This window comes from Erythrolamprus reginae, chromosome 4, assembly GCF_031021105.1.
Source record: "Erythrolamprus reginae isolate rEryReg1 chromosome 4, rEryReg1.hap1, whole genome shotgun sequence".
In the NCBI taxonomy this organism is placed as follows: domain Eukaryota; kingdom Metazoa; phylum Chordata; class Lepidosauria; order Squamata; family Dipsadidae; genus Erythrolamprus; species Erythrolamprus reginae.
The window spans coordinates 49,112,690-49,130,165 of NC_091953.1; positions in this window are offsets into that span (position 1 = coordinate 49,112,690).

A 17,476-nucleotide genomic window follows, 5' to 3' on the forward strand; every position below is an offset into this window, starting at 1 on the left:
AGTGTGGCAGGTAGTATATGTAAAGTAGATACTTTAATACTAGTATCAATTATGTAGGAAATGTTGTATAGTAGTAAATGTTTAAATCACGCTGCCTCTGAAGCTTCAATTGACAAGAGTGACTGCTTAGTCCCAAGTATCAATCACCATAGAGGCAGTGTGTTGCACCAGAAGTGTTTTTACAGATAAGCTTAGAAACACATTCAGAAACTGAACACATAAAATATTTCTTCTAGTACGAAATTAAAGAAAATATTTAGCATACATAAGGTGCTTGGTGAATTTAAACAGCCAGTAAAGTAATGTGCAGTGAGACAATAAAGAATTGAATGCATGGTGGCAAAACTTGAAATAAGGAGAAGTGACAGGTAAAAAGAATAAGAGATTCCACAGATGATTAGAAAATGGAAGAAACATTAAGGCAAAAATGCCTCAGTATGAAAAGGAAAATCTCTGAAATTACTGTTAGATTTATTAGCAAAGTGATTCAAGGAGATTAAAAATATCGTAACAACAAGTCCCTATTGTGTGAAGGCTACTCCTGAATTCCAGACACCACTCCTATGAATAATTTACCTACTGTATTACAAACCTCTGTAAATTCTACTCTTACTCAATTTGTAAGTCTAGTCAGACAGAATAGATCAGAAAAGGAATAATTCGTCATTGTAGAAATAATTGGTTGACCATAGCTTAGAGGGTTAGGGATAGAAATCTAACTTATTCTTTATAGATTTGTAAATTTCAAATAGCTCATCTCTCAGCTTTTATCATATATATGCTCATCCAAATGCATAAAAACATAATCAAATTTATTTCTACATTTTAATGAATCTTTTAAACTTTATCTTTGACGAAGTCATTCTGATATCTGAAGCAAGCTATCCAGGGTTAAAAGACATTGTTGCTATTAAGGTGAAAATAAGATTTTGTGTATGTTGCAATAGAATAATTAGAATATCATGTGGGTTTCACATGTGGGTTACACAACAATATGCTTAGGTACATCTTCACCTAAACTTAATCCTTTATGCGGAGAGGGGTGGCGTACAAATCCAATAAATTATTATTATTATTATTATTATTATTATTATTATTATTATTATTATTATTATTATCTATAAAAACCAAATATGTCCAGTAGCTTTCAAGGATGGAAGTAAAAATCTCTGTTTTATATTTAATAATTGGCAAGATTATTAAATCTAAAGATTACACAGTTGCTTCTTGTAGGAACCAAATATGTGATATCAAACAAAATGTTCCACGTTTTGGTGCTCTCTGAGTTTTCTTGCTTTCTTGGAGATATTTCATTACCCAATTAGGTAACATCATCAGTGCTAGTAAGAAGTGCTGTTTGCTGTCAGTTTATATTCTGGTGATTTGCTTGACTGTGTGGGTAGGAGTGGTCTTAAAGATTCTTTGCTTGGACTGTTTACTGATGGTATTTGGCAGTTTCTTGATTGGGCTTATTGCTTACTTGACTGTTGGTGTGAAGTTAATGGAGATAATATATTCTGATCTGGGTTAGTGGAATATTTTTGTTCTCTTTTGGGCTGGATTGTCTGTTTTGCATAATCTGTAGAGGTTATTAATGTCTATGTGTCTATTAATGGCTGATTCATTAGAATGCAGGCAAAAAGTTTCATTTCAGCAAAATATAGATGCTAAAAATCAAAGTTTGAAAATCTGGAAGGTTGCAACTACCTTCATCATAAAGCAACTTTATTTTGGCCAAAGAGATTTGAAATTTTATTGCAGAGAGGCACCCATCTCACTTGAAATAATTTTGGGCAATGTACAATAGTCGTTGTTGATGAAAAGAAATGTGAAAAACTGTTTAGAGGATAATTATTGAATGTATATATAAACCTGGATTGTTTTTAATAAAAAAAATCCTCTATTTCTAATCTGGTTATTTTTTATTGATAAATTTTTGGTGATTAAACAATGATAACAATATCAGAATGATACACCAATACACACATATGTACATGCATATACACAAATACATGAGTATTTATTTTAGGAAAGATATTAGGGTTTTTCTACATAAATCTAGACTGTAATAGAAATATGCAGAATATACTAGTAATATAGTAGTGCTACCTCAATACTATTGTTCCTCACTCTTACTTCCTTTGACTTTCTCCTATTTTCTTTGACTTTGTATCTTTAATAATTCTTTTAATTCAGTAACTTTTATGTGTCAAAAATATACTTCAAAAGTATTTAAAATAAAATAGTTAAATACTAGAGTTTATGTGGTATTAAAACTCTCACTATGATAACCTTTACCTGAAATTTGGCTATTACAAATACATCAAACTGTAGAAGAAAACAAAGTTTGTATGATTATGTGAACTAAAGTACAGAAAAATTGCTGTAGGCTGTGAAAGCAGAGAACATTATAAAAACAACAGAAAGAAAGGCAGAATATAAGGAAAAACAGCTGAATGACAGATTAGATAGATGGAAAACCAAAGATTTACAGGGGCAACATTTGAAAAACATTGAAGAAAAATGTGATGACTATCTTAAAATGGCTTAAAATGGGAACCATCCAGAAATAAATGGAAGGTTTAATAGTTGCTGCTCAACAACAAGCACTACAAACTAATGCTATGAAGATACAAAAATACACTAACAATCCAAACTGCTAATTTTGCAGTTAGTTCAAGAAAGTTGAAACTGTTTCACACTTAACATGTGAATGTAGCAAAATAGCAGAAACTGATTACAAAGTTAGACACTACTGAGTTGCTAAATTAATCCACTTGTCATTATGTAAAAATATGACAGACCTGTGTTCGAAAGGTCATGGGAGCACAAAGTGAAAATGAAATGGTGAAGATCTTGTGGGACTTTTGAATACAGACAGATCGTCATTTGGGACACAACACGCCAAATATCACAGTTGTTGAGGGCTGAAGAATACAGTTTATTGATATTGTGTACCAGGAGATTATTGATATTGCTGTACCAGTTTAAATTTCAGTAGTTTATTAACAAATGGATCATTAGATATGCAGTCATATAGGGAGAAGAGAAGTGGAGATAGCACATAGCCACGGGGAGAGGGCTGTACTAATTGTACAGCTATCAGATGTGATTCTGCTTAGCTTCAACTGCTGCTTCCTGTTTGTTAGGAAGCTTATGATCCACATACGTTATTGATGTTAGGTGACCTAAAATGGTCACCTAACATTAATAACATAATCAAAAAAACACAACAAAGAATGTTCTTTCTGCGCCAACTCAGGAAGCTCAAACTGCCCAAGGAGCTGTTGATACAGTTCTACAGGGGAATCGTTGAGTCTGTCATTTGCACCTCTATAACTGTCTGGTTTGGTTCTGCAACCCAACAAGACTGACACAGAATTCAGAGGATAATCAGAACTGCAGGAAAAAACAATTGCTGCCAACCTGCCTCCAATTAGGACCTGTATACTGCACGAGTCAAAAAGAGGGCTGTGAAAATATTTACTGATCCCTCACATCCTGGACATACACTGTTTCAACTCCTACCCTTAAAACGCCACTACAGAGCACTGCACACCAAGACAACTAGACATAAGAACAGGGTTTTTTTTCTCGGATTGCAATCACTCTGCTAAACAAATAATTCCCTCACCATTGTCAAACTATTTACTAAGTCTGCACTACTATTACTACTAGTTTTTTCTCATCATTCCTATCACCCATTTCTTCCCACTTATGACTGTATGACTGCAACTTATTGCTTGTATCCTTAAGATTTGTATTATTATTGATTATTTCCTCATTGCTTATTTGGCCCCTATGACAATAATTAAGTGTTGTACTTCATGTTCTTTTCTTTTATCTACAGTTTTATCTACTTTTCTTTTATCTATACTGAGAGCATATGCACCGAGACAAATTCCTTGTGTGTCCAATCGCACTTGGCCAATAAATATTTCTATCCTATCCTATCCTATCCTATTCTAGAAGTGTATTCAGGTACTGCTAATTTAGTAAGAAGAGTGTCTGGAATGGCACTCAATACCATTCAGTGTTATTGAATGCTGAACTAAAGTCTACAAAGAGGACCCTTGCATATTTACATATTGCAATTTAGCATCTTTTTATTAGATTTATTGGAATTATTGTATCCAGGTCATATTCTTTTTAATACCTTACCTATTATTATTACCTGCTTCTTTATTCCCATGTTATTTAAACTGCTGATCTCGTTGCTATAATAAAGCCTAAAAATAATTTCCCAGGGTTAAATTTAGAGTTAAATGTATTGCACATCAAAATTATATTTTAAAAAAACTTGTACTCCAAAACTTATCATAAAGCAAAACCATATTTTCTTGACAATTCTATCATTAAGAATGCATTGATTTTAAACATCATCAGAACTTAGTTTTGTAGAATTTGAAGCAAATGAAGCTCATAATTTTTTCTCCACTATCCAAAGATAAGGAAAAATTGCAGGATAAACAAAATCTTTATTTCTTGTCTTGCTCCCTTACAAACATAGCTAAATTGTATGATTTTAAACAACTTTGGATAACAAATCGCAAAGTAGCATTACTTTTTATCCAGCATATCCCAAAGAAGTAGTTTTCCTGGATACTTGGGAGGTGTTATAATGTACAGACCTTTGAAGAAATTCCATCAAAACTGAATTTGGTGAATGAGAATGAAATCTTAATAGAACTCTGTACAGTGGAAGAAATCTGCTATATAAAGCTGTATCACAGGGGGCTTCTTATCCTTTGAGAATGGGAGATTTGATATTCATAAAGCTTTTCTGCACATTTGACCTTGACACTATGCCATGTCATCAGACAAGTTGACAACTTCTTACTCATTGCTATGTGTTTGGTTTCTAACGTATGGATTATTTTCTCAAGAGATTCAAACATTATTTTCCTAAGCTTCCTTATATCCTTCGGTTTAGATTCAAAGGTTTTTTTTTCAAGTACTTCACAATTTAACACATATTTTGTGAGCTTTCTTCTTACAACTTCCATCATGATCAGCAGCTCAAAATTAGTTACCTCTCTAAAGTCAATTCCATATAGTAGCTCATGGGTTAAAACTGTTTGCTGCACATCTATCAGCCAAAGCAATTGCTTTTTCTGTTGGAGACGAACTCTTAGGCATAGAGATAATTGGATCAACAGCTGGTAAGGATTTTTCCATCCTTTTTTGAGTTGGTGCCATCCCAGAGGGTAAAATAGAAGGGGAAGGCAAGACTGCTTCTTATATTCATGAGGAATATTATCTCCCCCAAATTTAAAAGTTAATAGAAATTGTTTTAATTAACTTTTTTGCTTACCAATTATTTTTAACAAGCAGTCCAGATGTAGTTTTGAACATCTCACAGAGGGAAAGTGGAAGCAACTGCAGCTCAACATCCTTACTGTAAGTCTTTCTTTCTCCTTTTCTTCTTCTCTTACTTATTTATACCTACTGGGGTTTACATAAAAAATAAAATACTATTTCTCAAACTGTTAGCATATCGTAAAAGTATAGAAAATTGGAAAGGATATAATTTAAAAGTTGCTAAGCTATGTTGTGTTTACTGTACAATTAATTTATAATTAATTTTAATTTATGTGTTTCAGACATGAAGTCAATGCCCTTCTTTTAAGGAAAAGAGCATCTGAGGACAATACTAATGGGCCTAGAAGTATGTGTGGTGGTGGTGGTGGTGGTGGTGGTGAGGCAGAATGTTTTATCATGAGTTGAATAAAAGTAGTAATCACATTCTGCCACATTTATATGGAAGTCCCAAAATACACAAGCTTGGCATACCTCTTTGTTAAAATTGTATTATTACCAAGGAAGTCAACATACAACATAGCTAAAGAACTTACAAAAAGCTTGGACATCTCACAGACAGGAATGAATATTCTATCAAGTGCCCACTACAGTGCCTCCAGACATATCAAAGACCTAATAATAGAAGAGGATAAAATTACAGCTCCATTCAATGTCAAAAGAGGAACAATACAAAAAAGATACCTGACATAAAGAGCAACATCTTCAAAGGAATAGAATTCAAAATGGAAGAGGAAAATAACAACTCACTACCTTTCTGGGATATCTTCATCAGAAAAGGAAATGGTGACAAATTAGAACACAAGTCTATTATAAAAACCATTTAACATTAACCACGAGCTAGATCATTAAGGTAACAACCAAAGGTTTCACAAGAGGATATGTGTAATACCATTATTCAGATTAGCAAAAACACACTGCAGTATCCCAGAACCCCAGAAAAAGATAAAAGGTCATCTATAAAGCATCTTCCAAAAGAATGGAATTTAATCAAAAAGTTTAATCATTCAAACTACCACAGTACAATTAGCACAATTTACAAAAATGATAATACTGTCATGTTAAAAATAACTCAGAAACAATAAATAGACTATTACAACTACACACCGTGATCACAGAACAAAATTCAACTAACCTACCCCCTCCCAAACCTCTCCCTTTATTTTAAGTAATTCAAAAGACCCAGTTATCCAAGGGAAGAGGATTCAGGATCATCCACAACATAGAGTGTAAGGACTGTAGTAGCCACTATGTAGGTCACGCAGGAAATTATCCAAGTGCACACAAGAAGTCAAAAGACATAATGAAAACTTCTTAATTTTACAGTACATGGAAAGACTTAACCATACTATGAGCATCGATCAAGCTAAATCCAAAAACTATAGAGAAACTGGAAGCTTGACACTCAGGCATATAAGTCATTAACAAGGAACATAGAGATAAACAATATTAAATGCAAGCCCTGGCTGCCTCTTTTCCATGGCTGCCTTTCCCCCAAACTTTTGAGCCACTGATTTTTAAAACTCCACAAAAATTAAAAGTATCAGTAGGCCAGAATGATTACAAATAAAAAGCATTTTTTATTTCACAGCCCCTCTACAAAATAGGATTTGTTTCCCAAAACCCCCCAAAGGCCCATATAATTAGTCTAGGGTTAATCTAATCATGTCCCCAGAGGCTTGACTATTATGAAAATAGGGATATGGCATTGCACCACTCCTTATCTGTTAGGATTACTCAATCTCATGTTGATGGGCTTAGACTGACACATCATATTCAGCATCACGTGGGGTGGTTATGCACATCACATCTGGGGAGGAGGGCTATGCACGTCATATCCGGAGGGTGGGGGTTAGACATGTCATTTTCACTTAGGGTCATGACCTGGTGATATAATCAACACATGGCTTTGTTTATTTTGATAAGGTTATTGATCAAAAGTACTGATAATTTTCATTAAAAAGGTAGGAACTATACCGACTCGCATTTGCTAAATTGAAAGACGAAGGAGCAAGAAGTTATCTACCATTTTTCCAAAAAACATATGAATGTTTGCTCTTATATATGCAAATCCTTTATTTCTAGATGGAGTAGAATTTTTCCAAGCAAAGTCTAGAGATTTGAGATTATTCCCTTTCCCTTTTTCTTTTGCAATATCTTTGGTTGCAGTTAAATTGATCTATGTAGCCCTTTACAATACAAGAAGGGCTGTCTACTAACAACAGTGCAGAACTGATTTGTAAGCAGGATTTACGGAATGCCTGCTGCCTTTTACAGTTATAAAGTCATTTATTTTGCCCAATCCTAATAATTCATTTATATTCAACACAGCAATGAAGACTAAAGTCATTCCCACAGTTCTGGAACAGTTATTTCAAAGCAACCAGAAGATGTTTCCAGTGATTGTATCCATGAATGTGGGGATTTGTTTTAATTTTACTTAGTTCAAAGAATTTGAACTATTCTAAGAAAGACAGAACCATCAAAATAAATATTTTCCCTTTCTTTAATGGAAAAGACAATAATAGTGAGATCTGACAAATCCTAAAGCAGCTTCAAATTATAGACAAAATAAACCACACAACTCAAGGAGAAGTGTGCTTTACTTTACTTTGTGAATTTGGATAGAAAAGGGTAAAAGGGCTGCTGTGAATTGTCCAGGCTCAGTGTTCCATGCAAAACAAACATAACAGGATCCAAAATTGTGTGAATGTGGTATACAAAATTGAAATTGCTCTTCTATAGATTTTCTAAGCAACATGTGTAAAATATGGAGGGAGTCACATGCTGCTTCTATATGCTGCTTTTCCTCCGCCCATGTACTCAGGTTACCATGAATGAACATCTATGAAATGCAACAGTGTCAGCACAGCAGTCAATTCAAACTCACTGCCTGCAGCCAATTGAAAAGAACCATTCATTATTTTTGTTGAGTTCATATAATTGTTTTGTTGTTGTTGTGGTTGAGACACCTCCCCCAGGCTTTTATATTTTATGTTTGGTATGTATGTGTTGTATGGTTTTAATTGTTGGGGTTTTATATATCTTTTTTTTAATATTAGATTTGTTACTGTTATATTGTTTTTATTATTGTTGTGAGCCGCCCCGAGTCTTCGGAGAGGGGCGGCATACAAATCTAATAAATTGAATTGAATTGTTGCTGCTGCTTATTTGAGCAAAAACTTTACATTTTTTTAATCTTTCTCCCTTTCTGTCTTTTATTGGTTCAGCACATAAATTGAGATTAAACACATTTCACAGGCATTCTACTACAAAAACAAACAAGAAAAGGCAGTTCAGCTAAATTGCTTTAGGAAAACTCTGATCAAATCATACATTGCAGGAACTGCAGATTAATCAGAATCTTTATTTGAACAAAGCAGCATTTCAGCATCATTCTATGCTGTGCTATGTCTGAGCTCTTTGAAAGAATCATACTAAGTAAAATCTTATTAATATTTGTATGGCTCTTCTTTGGGTATTTTTAAAACATAACAGTGTTTGCTTCTAATGTAATTGTTATCTTACTTAACCCCATTAATTTAAATTGATTAAAGAAAAGGGGCATTGTACTTACCTTATATGCCATTTCTCGTAGGGGGGGAGCTAGCCTCCAAGGATGGGAAGACACCACCTTAGCCAATAAGGACTGAGTCTTAAAATAGCATAAATAGCACTCCTGTGTTTCAGATCACTCTCTTTTGATGAGGGACTAAAGTCAGACTTTGCATGCAACTCCTCAACAAAATGATTTATTTACAAAGAATGGAACTACATGACTCAGAGATTGCCTCCTAGCCAGATCGTAAAGGAAGGGTGGAATTTGAAGGCTAGCACCACCCTATGAGAAATTATCAGGTAATTACAATACCCCTTCTCCATAGTAGGTGAAGCTAGCCTCCAAGGATGGGACATACCAAAGTAATCAGTCCCTTGGGTGTGCCACCTCAACCTGGCTTGAACTCCCACTGTTGTGTACCACCTGTTGCAACACCTTTGTCCAAATGCTGCCTCCTCTGAGGTGAAGGCGTCCAAACTGTAATGGCAGATGAATGGCATTAGGGATGACCAAGTGGCTGCATGGCAGATCTCCTTGATCGAAGTCTGGGTATTTTAATGTAAAACTGTTATTTTAGATTTTAATTATTAGATTTGTTACCATGTATTGTTTTTATCACTGTTGTGAGCTGCCCCGAGTCTACGGAGAGGAGCGGCATACAAATCTAATTAATAATAATAATAATAATAATAATAATAATAATAATAATAATAGTATTCCATGCCATGGTGGTAGTGGAACTAGGTGTTGAATGGGCAGTTATTCTGTGAGATCATGATAATGACAACTGGTCATAAGTTATAGAAATAACAGTACAAATCCAATGACCCATGGTGGAGGAGGATGCCTTATGGCCCATGGAAACAGGTTGAAATAAGACAAATAGGGCTTCAGTCTTACAAAAGTTTAATGTGTGCTGTATATAAATGTCCAGTGCGCACCTCACTTCTATGAGGTGCCACTGCCATTCCATTTCAGTAACTGGAGATGGATAATAACTGGGTAAGACTATATTTTGAGCCTTATTTGTTTGTTTGTTTGTTTGTTTGTTTGTTTGTTTGTTTAGTTAGTTATTTAGTTAGTTATTAGATTTGTATGCCACCCCTCTCCGAAGACTCAAAGTGGTTCACAACAATAAAGCATAATACAAATGCAATTATTAAAAGTTTAAAACCCCTAATGTAAAAAAAAATCAAACATACCAAACATACCATGCATAAAACGGCCCAGGGGAATCAATTTCCCCATGCCTGACGGCAGAGGTGGGTTTTAAGAAGTTTTCAAAAGGCAAGGAGAGTGGGGGCAGTCCTAATCTCCAGAGGGAGTTGATTCCAGAGGGTCAGGGCCACCACAGAGAAGGCTCTTCCCCTGGGCCCCACCAGACAACATTGTTTCATCGACAGGATGCGGAGAAGGCCAACTTTGTGGGACCTAACCGGTCTCTGGAATTCGTGTGGCAGAAGGCAGTCCCAGAAATATTCTGGTCCGATGCCATGAAGGGCTTTATAGGTCATAACCAACACTTTTGAGTTGTGAACGAAAACTGATTGGCAACCAATCCAGACTGTGGAGTATTAGTGTGACATGGGCATATCTGGGAAAGTCCATGATTGCTCTCGCAGCTGCATTGTGCATGATCTGAGGTTCCCAAACACTCTTCAAAGGTAGCCCCATATAGAGAGTATCACAGTAGTCAAACCTCGAGGTGATGAGGGCATGAGTGACTGTGAGCAGTGACTCCCAGTCCAGGTAGGGCAGCAACTAGTGCACCAGGCGAACCTGGGCAAATGCCCCCCTCGCCACAGCTGAAAGATGGTTCTCTAATGTGAGCTTTGGATCGAGAAGGACGCCCAAGTTGTGAACCCTCTCTGAGGGGGGTCAATAATTCCCCCCCCCCAGGGTAATGGACAGACAGATGGAATAGTCTTTGGGAGGCAAGACCCACAGCCACTCTGTCTTATCAGGGTTGAGTTTGAGTCTGTTGACACCCATCCAGACCCTAACAGCCTCCAGGCACCGGCACATCACTTCTACTGCTTCGTTGACTGGACATGGGGTGGAGATGTACAGCTGGGTATCATCAGCGTACTAATGATACCTCACCCCATGCCTCTAATACAGGTATTAACATTTGGAATGAAGGTAGGGTCTAGTCTCAGCTCACAGGAACATAGCCAGTTCAGAAATTCTATGGGCAGATATTATGGCTATTAAGAAGACTACCTTAAAAGTGAGATGGCAAATCGAAACAGTTTGCAGCAGTTCGAAGGATCCCCCTGCTAGTACGTTTAGCATTTTTCACAGGTCCTAAATTGGAAACCTACATACAGTGGGGGGACGCAGATTGACCGTCCCTTTGAGGAACCTGCAAATCAGGGGATGTGCTGATAGAGATTCCAGGAACTTACAGAACAGCACCATCAACATGGCAATGGAGCGTGCTAGGTGAAAGTCTTTGGCCAGACCCTGTTGCAGAAATTGGAGGACATTTATAATGGTCAAATCAGTGGGGGAAAACTCTACCTGTGCACACCAGTTACAGAAGGTCTGCCAAGTGGCTGAATATATACGCTGCATGGACAGTCTCCTAGCTGCCAACATAATTTGCATAATGTCTTCCAGAACATGCAATGACTCAAAGTGATCCACTCAATTTCCAGGTGGTCAGTTGTAGCTAGCACAGATCTGGATGCTGGACTGACCCCTGTGCAAGCAACTAGGATCTGACAGGATCTGTCAATGGGGAGACACAGAGAGGGACATAAGGGCCACGTACCAGGGTCTCCTGGGCTAGTGGGAAACCAGGAGGATCACTTCCACCCTCTCCTGTAGAATCCTCCTGATCACCTTGGAGATGACGTTGACAGGAGAGGGAATGCGTACAAGAGTCCTGAAGGTGAGGTACAGCAAATAGTGTCTGTTCCTTCTGCACCCTGACTCCAGTCAGGGTGCAGGAACCTGAGTAGCTTGGCATTCCTCGGGGGAGGGGGGTTTGAAAAGATCGATGATAGGCAGCCCAAAGCGACTCACCAGCTGCTGGAACAAGTCTGGATGAAGGCTCCACTCCTCTTGATCAATGTGATGACGGCTGAGCCAGTCTGCCATTGTGTTGCTCACTCCAGAGATATGCTCTGCCATGATGGACAGTAAATGGTGCTCTTCCCAAAGCCCCAGGGTCATAGCCTCTGCCATCAGCAGTCTTGACATGGTCTCTCCTTGTCAATTTATAAGATCTTTGCTGTCACATTGTCTGTTAGAACCAGTTCCTGTTGGCCCGACAGGAGGGGTCTGAACCTCTGGAGAGCCAGAATCACAGTGTGCAACTCTAGCAGATTTATGCTGAGTCCCATTTCTTCTGGTGATCAGGTGCCCTTTAATCCTGTCCTGTACTTCCTTTGAAGCAAGAAAGTCGTTACCTGGGTGCTTGATTCCATCCTGGGCACAGAGCCTCACTGAGGACCTGGGCCCTCCAGAAATCAATCTCCTCGGTGTGTGTTCTGTCTGGGTTCCCCCAGACCTCAACACCAACTGGAAAAAACAGCCAGACACTCTGGTAAAAGCCAAAAGTATTTTATAGCTGGAAAAAATAAACACAGAGGAAAACCTGTTCTTCCCAACAGACAGGTTATAATACGTTACAGCAGAGTTCTGATGTCCAGACAATACAGCAAGCTTCTTGCTGGCACCCCCCCCCCCCCAAGGTTTCAATAGTCAAAGGCACAAACCAGGATTCCAAGACGCCAAAGTTCACAGCCAGGTCCCAAGACTCTCAAAGATAAAACTCCACAAGCCAGGAAGGGTGGGTCTGCCTTTTAGCCTTTCCAAAGAGCACCACACCCAAACCCAGCTGTTGCCTCTTTAATGCTGAAAGTACTTAGCCAATTGCTCCCTTCTCTGAGTAGCTCTTCTCTGTCGCAGATCAATTATGGCTTGTGCATTTTCCTCTAAGGAATCCAGGCTGCTTGCTGGGGAGAGCTCCCCCTGGTGGGACTCTGGCTGTCCTCCCTCTTCTTCAGCCTGGGATTCCTCCTCCTCGTCTGCCTGCACCTCCTGTTCCTCAGCCTCTCCCTCTGAGCTGGAAACCGACAGAAGATCAGCCGTTCCCTGAGGGGCCTCAGACGGAACCACAACAGTATGCAGGGTTTATCAAGTGAAATAGACTCGGAAAAGTACCCTGATGACCATCCGCAATCCTGTGCAGAACCCTCAACATTGCCATGAGTACTGGATATATGGCCTATGGATGGGGAGTCCCCATAGGATTGGCAGTCATAATTGGGGCATTGTCTCTCACCTTGTGAGGCCTAGTCCTCTTCTGCATGGCAACCTTAGCAACCTTGGCCCTAGAAGTAGGTGCTGCGGATTGGTCTCTAAGGGAGAATGGTCCCTGGATGGAGGGGGATGAGATGCCTCCCCCCATTCCCTCCTGAGGACCAGACCTATGAGATTTTATATATATATATATATCACATGTTTTTTGCTGAAATTTTAAAATTAAGGGAGACTAGGATGGCACCATTTTGGCCTTGTTCTGGCCTCATCAGCTAGCCACACCCTTACTGGGATTTGATCTGGCAGCTTCTGCCTTGTAAGGCAGAGAATTAACAGCTGAGCCACCAGACCTGATCCCTTCAGCTCTGTACCAGGGAGGGGCTATATGTTTTTTATGTCGGATCATCCTTTTTGCCCAGAGCCATTTCAAGGCACTTAATTTATTCATAGCCGACAACTATATTCTGTATGTACACACACACACACACACACACGCACGCACCACCCTTCTCTGAGACTCAGGGCAGCTTAAAACAAGACAAATACAAAATATGCAAGAAATATAACATTTAAAATACTAAAAAAACATCAAATCTAAAATCAAATTAAAAATCTAATAAAAATCATATTCAAAACCCCCAATTCATTTAAAAACCAATCATCCACATTTCCTTGGTTTATCGAGGAACTTAGGGGGATGAAGCATCAGAAGAGATTTCTAAAGAAGCTTTGGAGAGAAAGTAAATCTTTATCTGACTGAACACTTCTAAGTTCTTATATTAAGATTTATCAAGTGGCGCTCAAGGCAGCAAAATGTGTATATCATTCTGTGTGATCATATTTAATAATTGATCATCCTACCTCAAGTTGCCATTCCTCTTGCCAAACCTCAATTATTTTCTTCCTTATCTTTTTGTAACCCAGTGCTTTCTTCTTTTATCGCTTTCTGCCTAAATATAAAATCATTCCACAATTTTTCAATTTCCATTCTCATTCCTCTCTTACTCTGGCTATTCCAAGGTGTCAGATCACATCTATTATCAATTTTATTAGTGCTTATCTTATAATCATCATCATAAAGTATGTGACCATCAACTCCCTCTTTAATCAAGCCATTTTCTAAATCATTTATCTTTTGGCATCCCTTCCCCTGTTCACCCATCTAATTAAGTGTAAAAACATCTAATTTATAAGCATGTCCATCTAGTAAGGCTTTTATATTTTCTTCATTACTCTTCTGTTGACCAATCTGTTCAAGACTCCTCTCTTCTTCTCCTTCGCTTACTCTATGATCCTGGTTGAAACTTCCAATCAAAAAGGCAGTGTTGTTTTTGGGTTTTTTCTTTCCACTCATTAATATCTTTAATATCTTTAAGTATATCCTTAAATAGATCTCTTATTTCTTCAATCTCATTCAAGTTTAAAGAACTTTATCAAACTGTCGAAGTTATAGTCTAAAAAGCCAAAATGTCTCAAATGAATCAATCTGTCTATCTTTTTTTGTCCTCCTTTCAAGTTGAAATGACGTTCACTTCAATAATGTTTTCTGCCAGATCCCAACCACTCTTTATCACTTGTAATAGAAACAATCTGCCCAGTTCCATTGAATCAAGGTCATATTCAGTGAATTATGAATCCAACCAAATATTGCCTCAACTTCACCAGTAGATATCCCCAATATACAGTCTCACAGTTGCTTTCGATTCTTCTAACTTTTAAAAAAAATCTTTCAAATTTAAATTATAATTGCCTCCAAAAATATAAATTTTAAGCCCAAACTTCTAAAAACAAATTGTATAGTTCTTGAGTTTTAGTTAATTTTTAAAATCCATTCAATGATGATTAAACAATCCATTAGTAATATGGCCACTCCCACACTTCTGCTTTAGCTTAACTCCCCCCCCTGATAAATTATAAATTCTGCATCCAGGCTTCTCTCCAGCATAATAGCTCACCCTTTCTTCCAAATTCTCTTTCTCCTCGACCTCCAGCACAAAAACGTATGCTTCTTCTCCTTCCAGATGACTTTCAACGCTTTTATTCCTCTCTTTTCAGTACGTAGTCGCTGCGACAATGGTAACTGAAGTAATTTCACCCATTGACAGTCGAGGTCAGAAGCCAGCCCACCACAGGGTATACTGACTCCAAAAAATGGCGGGCAACCAAGACCCCTTCTTCACCTTCCCTCCAGGAAGGCTCTGGGCCAATCCAACAGGAATCCTCAAACAGTGGGGATTCAGCATCCCCCTGCAGGAGCGTAAGGGATGCCATCTCGTTGCAGAATTGACTATGCTCCTCTCCCTCATAGGTCCATTCTTTGTGGGATTCCTCAGGAGTGGGTCCTCTCCCCCCCTGCTGTTTAATATCTACATGAAACCATTGGGTGAGATCATCCGACGACATGGGGTGAGTTACCAACAATATGCTGATGATACTCAGCTATACATCTCCACCCCGTGTCCACTCAGTGAAGCAGTGTAAATGATATGCCAGTTTCTGGAGGCTGTTAGGGTTTGTATGGGTGTTAACAGGCTCAGACTCACCTCGACAAGATAGAGTGGCTATGGGTTCTGCCTCCCAAGAACAACCCCACCTGTCTGTCTATTACCCTGGGGGGGGGGAAGCTTCTCTCCCCCCCCCTCAGAAAGGGTTCGCAATTTGGGCAATCTCCTAAATCCACAGCTGAGCTTACAACACCATCTCTCAGTTATGGCGAGGGGGACATTCACCCAGGTTTGCCTGGTGCACCAGATGCGGCTCTATTTGGACCAGGAGTCTCTTCTCACAGTCACTCATCACATTGATGTTTGACTACTGCAATACTCTCTACATGGGGCTACCTTTGAAGAACATTCAGAGAATTCAGATGGTACAAAATGCAGCCACGTGAGCAGTCATGGGCCTTCTGAGATATGCCCATGTTTATCCAGCACTCCATGCACTGCATTGGCTGCTGATTGGTATCTGAACACAATTCAAAGTGTTGGTTATGACCAATTTGGTATTGGACCAAATTACCTATGTGACCATCTCCTGCCTCACGTATCCCAGCGGGTGGTCATTTCCCACAGAGTTGGCCTTCTCCAGGTCCCATAAGCTAAACAATGGCACCTTTTTTCAAATGCCCTTTTAAAGCTCACCCACAATAGTGGTCAGACACAACAGAAAAAGGAACCAGGGGAGCCTTCAAGTTATAGCCTATATAAACTTGCAGATGATGATACAAGAATATTATTATCAAATTAAGCACTTCAAATAGTAGATTTATACATCAAAAGAATTGATTAAGTATTAAAAGAGACACACTTCTAAACAATAGAACAGCTGGAATTACAAAGTGCCATATATCCACTTAGCTTATTCTTCATGTGGCAAAGCTACTGTTCTTTAAAAATGTTACAGCAGACAGAGAAGAAGTATGTTACTTCATATCAGATTAAATGTCTTCCATTAATAAAAGCAATAGGGATTATTGAAAGAACAAGAACATGGTTTCCCATCCAGCACTCTCCATAGTGAGTGATGAGTGGTGAATGTCAGCCTCTAACCAGTGGTCGGCAACCTGTAGCTCTGGAGCCATATGGAGCTGTTTGGGTTCTCTAATTTGGCTCCCTGTCACTCTGTCATTGCATTGGCATGGTCGCAGCCTTGATGCAAAGTGTTCCTGAACTTGGTTTTGTGCAGCAGTAGCATTCTGCCTGTTCCATTTGCTTTTCCCAGTAGCAAGGACGGCTGGGAAAGAATGGCAGGTTACCCTAACTCTAACCAACCCTATTCTCTTGTCTGGAGTATTATTATCAATGATTTTAAAATATATCCTATTCATTCAGTCCTTTTTCAAAAAGAAATGTTGCTGCTATCATTTAAGAATTTATTATATCAAATAATTGATGTGCAATACAAAAGTAATTTTCTACTTACTAGAAAAGAAATAATAATTGTTAAAGTGGCAATAATAGTTAAAGTGGCAATACAACATAAATTTGTATTGTAAAAACAATTTACAGAAATAATTAAAAAATAAATAAATTCTGATTAGTAAATAAAGAAAACATTGATCTTATGAACAATATTTCTGGGGGTGGGAGGAGAGAGTGCAATATGAGTAAAATGATAAAGGAAAAATCTAAAATCAGCATTATTACATGATTACTGAGTAACTAGAACTGCAAAGCTGCTGAATATGTGAAACATTTAGTTATAATGATGATCAGTATATCATTTCTAGTCCAATTGCTGCCAACCTGCTGTCCATTGAGGACCTGTATACTGCACGAGTCAAAAAGAGGGCGGGGAAAATATTTGCTGACCCCTCACATCCTGAAC